At 36.6% G+C, this 6000-nt stretch overlaps 1 long non-coding RNA gene across 1 annotated transcript; it reads right to left on the bottom strand.

The window, feature by feature from the left end:
- Positions 1-1901: 1901 nt before the first annotated feature.
- LOC148922998 (uncharacterized) lies at positions 1902-4540 on the bottom strand. Its single transcript, XR_016132634.1, has 2 exons — positions 2454-4540; positions 1902-2368 (listed from the first exon to the last, which is right to left on the bottom strand). It is a non-coding gene; the product is annotated as an uncharacterized LOC148922998 (long non-coding RNA).
- Positions 4541-6000: the final 1460 nt, after the last annotated feature.

The raw sequence follows: 6000 nt of genomic DNA, 5'->3' as shown, positions 1-6000 counted from the left end.
GCGATTGCCGTAAAAAGTACACAACAGTCAACAGTGAAACAATTCTTGCTGCAAGCTGCCATCTTAAGAAATTGATACGAATATTTTGCTTTTGTAATTTTCAACAGGACCACTTTACTTTTGGTTTATATTTTTTTGATATGCAAATGAAACAAATTTAAAGCTCGACTGATGGTGGATTCGAACTCGAAATCTTCGGCTTCCGACATTATGAAAAATACATATATGCATGCGTATAAAAAAATATATATACATTTATCACAATTATTAAAAAAGAATATACATCAGCAAAACATATACCTATATTAAACTAATATACTATGCCTAATTAATAAATCGAATGATATTCTATGCCAAAAATATAGTATTACTACTCCCTCTGTTCTATAGTAGTAGAGACATTTTGCTATTTTGGTACGTCCCACAATAGTAGAGTCATTTTCTTTAGTAAAAGTCAGCATATTTTTTCTCACTTACTTTACTCTCTCTAACTTTATTCTTTCTTCATTTCTCTACCTTTTTCATTTCCTACTTTATTCTTCTTTTATTTAACTCGCTTAACACAATTTTTCTTAATCTTCGTGCCGGAAAAAATGCCCTCACTACTATGGAACGGATGGAGTACAATTTTGTAATAATATACTCCCTCTGTCCCAAGATAATTGAGTCGTATTTTTAATTGGTTTGTTCCAAGTTAGTTGAGTCATTTCCTATTTTGGTAAAAACTTTATTCCTTTACTCTCTCTACTTTAACCTTAAACAAACCAATTTCTTAAGTTCCGTGCCCAAAAGAAATACTCCAACTACCTTGGGAACAGAGGGAGTATATAATAAGTTTATTCTTAATTCACAAACCAAACTTTGATTATTTTAACCAAAATTAGAAATATTACTACAAAAAAAATTAACTTGTACCCATACACATACTACCCATACACATCATATTATTAGCAACTTAAACCATTACCATTAACACTTATAATGGACCATTATAATAATGTGGACTCCACTCTTCACTAACATTATTTCCACTATCCTTTCTCGCTCTTACTTTTCCCCTTATTTATTAAAACTCATGCCGAATCCAAAGTCCATACTCTTTGAGGACGGAGGGAGTATTTATCTTCGTATATATGACCAAAATCAAAATCATCCTGAAATTAAGCTGCCTAATGATTTTTTTTACTAAGTTTTGCATTGAACTTTTATAATCAGCTAACCAGACTATGAGTAGTGGATGAAAGTAGTAACACTAATTTAAAGTTGGAAACTAAGTCGTAGTCCCTCCGTCCCATAAGGTTATGCACTCTTTCTTTTATAGTCCATCCCACAAGAATATGCATTTTCTAATTTTAGAAAGTCTTTTCTTTCTAACAAGGTGAGACCCGTTCTCCACTAACAATACTTTTTAATTACTTTTTCTCTCTACCTCTATCTTACTTTACAAATTTTACATTAAAACTTATGATCCAATAACTCAGAAAATTTCTAGCGTATGTCTCACTTAGACATGCCAAGTTACATATCCAAACTCATATTCAATGACATTTGTAACTACAATCACCCACAACATACAAATTTCCATAGAAAAATGGACTTAGATCCGGATTTTACCATGTTTTATAATGATGAGACGGTCTCACGCAAATTTTAATGAAATTAAGTAGGCTCATATAATAGCTTATGTAATAGCCTAATTCGAGATTAGATGGAATATTTCTGATCAAAATTGAGACAGATAACAGAATTGAACAACTTTCTGGATGTAGGAGTGGCTCCACCTGAAAGTTCCAAGTTCGTATCCAACCAATGCCTTAAACTCAAAGTCGAGCTAGCTAGAGAGCAGCCATAAATAACAGCCAAACTAGATTGAAAAGACATCAAAATGGCAAAATTCAAGATTAGATGCAAGATTTCCAGTTCAAACTTTAGCCACAAACAGAAGACCATCTGAGAGTAAGAATACAAAACAAGATTTTCGTCTCCCAGCAAAAGTCTGTGATAAACACTGTACAAGTTTGGTTCTGGAGACTATACATATGAAATTATGGACTATATGATCTTCTAATCTGCTACTAATGAAATCAGGCATATATGTTATGCAATGGACACACTGTTCAATAGACCTTAGGATGTTCTTACGTGCTCAACAATAATTATGGATCTGTCATCCTCATTCTGCTGGAGAGACGCAACATATACTTACATGAACAAATACAAGATCCCAGAACAGCTTCAATCCATCTCATAGGCCCGGCCATGCACCTCCAGGTATGCTCTCACAGCTTCTTTTATGGCCAAATTGGGCACCAACTGAGATGGATGTAGTGTTTCACGGGTAATGGCCAATGGGGTCGAATTTACCCACCTAATCAATGGAAACTTTGAAGTCATATTCATTATTATGATGGCAATTATGATCCTGTGAGTTATGAGACGTGATAGTTACTAGCCTCCATGATGATTTGTGATGAAGATGTCTGCTTCTGGATGATCCCGACAATTTGTGACTAATAAGCTATTCGGTGATGTATCATGATACCCAAGAATATCAGGCAATACTCAAAGATCTGGCTAGGAGTGAAGATCATGGCAGAGGCAATGCCATCATCTGAAGTTCCATCCATAAGCATACTGAGGTATTGAAGAGTTCTCGTCTTGCTTGAGAAGCAAACGAGGCAATTCCTAAACATAAACACCAAAACATCGCCATTTTCTAAAACTTTGATGGGACAAATATCCATAAGATTCAAAAATCAAAACTGAAACCACAACCAAAACCACAATCAGTACTAAACTGGTACTCCACGGTCCAAGATTCCGTTACTCAGTATTCCTTCATCAACCAGATGACAACTTTATCGAACACGAACAAACACAATAACAATGTGATTTGATGTATTTATACGACTCTGTTGCAAAGTGTAGATTAATACTATTAACTAAAATGAGATTCAGGCAACAACCCACAATATATACACATGCTGGATTGACATATCATTCGGGCCTAGTGTACCCGAACACATAGAACACACGATAAAGAAGCCTTCTACACGAATACGACTAGATAACGACAAAACACAAAATATTATAGACAACATCCAAAATATATGCTAGCTAGGCCTAGCACATAGGGTGTATGTCGGGATGGACACGATAAGACCAAACACGAACACTACACGACAATGAAACCTTAGAACCCGAACATTACATGACAAACAAACCTTAGATTCCGAACACTACACAATAGACAAACATTAGAATCTGAACACAAATGTAGACTAATATTATAAACTAAAACGAGATCACATTCTCGAATCTGAAATTCTTGAGTGAGAAAAGGCTAGGAGTGAAAATATGGGTGAAATAGAAACCTGCTGCAGATCCATCCTTAAACATACCGACTTGTTGAAAAGTTCTTGCCTTGCTGGTGTAGTAGATGAGATCATGTCCCGCCAGAAACATCAAAATATCACCATCTTTAAAATGTTTAATCGAATAAAGATACATATCATCCAAATTAAAATCAAAACCCATAAAACTCAACTTGTACTCCATGGTCCAAGAATCCTCAACTTGGTATTCCTTTATCTTCCATATGACAATTTCACTTTCGTGTGTGTATCCACATTTCACCACACAAATCATACACACTCCAATAAATGTTTCCATTACATTCATCGCTTAGACCACAAAAGTCGAAACCAGGAGCAGCCCCGGCTTCAACACGCCTCCATGTTCCTGTTCCGAGGTGTATACATAACAAGAGTTGGTGCCGTTATTGATGCAGACGACCTTATATCGCCCACTTATTTTGCTCACACCGAATCCAAATTCCAACCAATGACCCGGGATGTAGTCCGCAGGAAACAGAGCTCCGTATATTCACGAGCAATCAGATTGCATATATAAACAGGAATACCTTTATTTGATAGTGGGTAGAGAAGAAGTAATCCATTAGCAGTGATACCTTGCATTGATGCTCTGTTTCCGTGAGGGATTTCCAAATCCATGAGCGGAATGTGGTGAAAATCATGGCTCTTCTCATCTTCATCTTCAATTTCGAAAATCGTGCACCAAGTTGAATCCATCGTCTTCTCTGTCAACAGGGCTAGGGCGGGTGGGGTTTATGATATCGGATTTGTGGAAATCGATTAAATTGAGCCATGGTTTGTAAACGAACTTGTTGATTGCGAGGCTTCGGATGGAGAGGCGTGAGAGGATGTTGATCGTGATTTCTGATGGTAAATATTCGAAGAAATCACGCTCCATTCCTGTATTCAAGCACACTGACGCTTACATGAATGAAGAAGATGAAGAAGAAGGGCAGAGCTTGTTTCGACGATTTCCACAAATCCGGCTTGGAAACGAAATGTTTTAGAATCAAACCCGGACTGACACGGACTTGCTGATTAAGAGGCTTCGGATGGAGAGACGTGAGAGGACGTTGGGGGTGATTTCTGACGGTAGATCTCCGAAGAAATCACACTCCATTAATGTACTCATATTTGGACTCAATCACACTGAAGAAGATGAAGACAGTAGGGTAGACATGGATTTGGGGCTTTTCATAACCTTTTAAATATTCTTTCGTTTTAATTATATACTCCCTCCGTCTGCCATTATGAGTCTTGTCATTAGGAGTCTCGTTCATGGGCGACACTAAATTTAAGAAATGTTAAAAAAAAGTAAGTGGAAAAAAATTAGTGGAATAAGGGTCTCACTTATATATATATTAGTTTTAAATAAAATGTGAGTGGAATGAGTTATTGGAATGTGGGATCCTATTACTTCCTTCGTCCCGGCTAAGATGACACATTGCTTAGCCGACACGGGATTTTAGGAGTTATTGATTAAAGTAGAGAGATAAAGAAAGATGGGTATTTTAATAGGAGTGAGAAAAAGTGGTTGAGTGTATTAATTGAAGAAAGAAAGTTACTAAAAAGGAAATGTGTCATCTTAGTTGGGACAAACAGAAAAAGAAAACGTGTCATCTTAAGCGGGATGGAGGGAGTACCATTTATGGTTAAAGTGAACCGGGACTCCTATTCGCAGACGGACTAAAATAAAAATACGGGACTCCTATTCGTGGACGGAGGGAGTATTTGAGTACCCAAATTTTATTTTTCTTCCAAACCGGTGAGGTGAATAGTTAATGTATTTGTAAAATACTAATAACGCAATTATTTTTTGGTTGATCATAGGTGTTTCGAATCCGCCTTTGGCAGAATCTAATTAATTTTGCTAGGCCAAGATTGCGGATTTGCACTATGGTCAATAAATGAAATCCTGTCAAGAATCAAAGCAAATCTCAACCCTTGAATCAATAGATTAGATGATTGTGATAACGAAGCCAAATCTTTTCCTTCTACTATGGGAAACGAAAATTACATTTTTCCTAATGCTTGGAGGAAACTTATTACTCCCTCCGTCCCGGATAATTCGTCCCAATTTTCCATTTCGGCCCGTCCCACATAATTTGTCCCACTTCACTTTTACCATTTTTGGTAGTGGGCCCCATATTCCACTAACTCATTCATGCTCACATTTTATTATAAAATTAATTTATAAAGGTAGGACCCACATTCCACTAACTTTTTCAACCCACTTTTCATTACAATTCTTAAAACCCGTGCCCGGTCAAAGTGACCCGAATTATCCGGAACGGAGGGAGTACCAAATTTAAATCTTTCTCAAGCTTATATATACCCCATAACCTCATTCATAGAATCCAACCCATCCATAACCCCCAAAAGGGGAGCCTTCATGGCTCCTCCCTCTCCATTCTACAACCCTAATTCCTTCATCCATCATTCCATCACCATTCTTGGAGATTGAAGCAAGGCAAGAGGAGCATGGAGACTTCAAGATTCATCCTTGGGTTTTGTTTGTTTATTTCATGTCTCGTACTTTAATTATTGTTTTAGTTCATCTGTCTATGGAATGCTAAACAATAGAATTTTGAGGTTTGATAGTATTTGACTTTTATGTAGTTCTTTT

The sequence above is a fragment of the Salvia hispanica genome, chromosome 6 (assembly GCF_029641045.1).
Source record: "Salvia hispanica isolate PSC_SH4W2 chromosome 6, Shi_PSC_v1, whole genome shotgun sequence".
Lineage (NCBI taxonomy): Eukaryota > Viridiplantae > Streptophyta > Magnoliopsida > Lamiales > Lamiaceae > Salvia > Salvia hispanica.
Note: the sequence above shows the minus strand (reverse complement) of the source record. Positions and strands in the feature narration are given on the sequence as shown.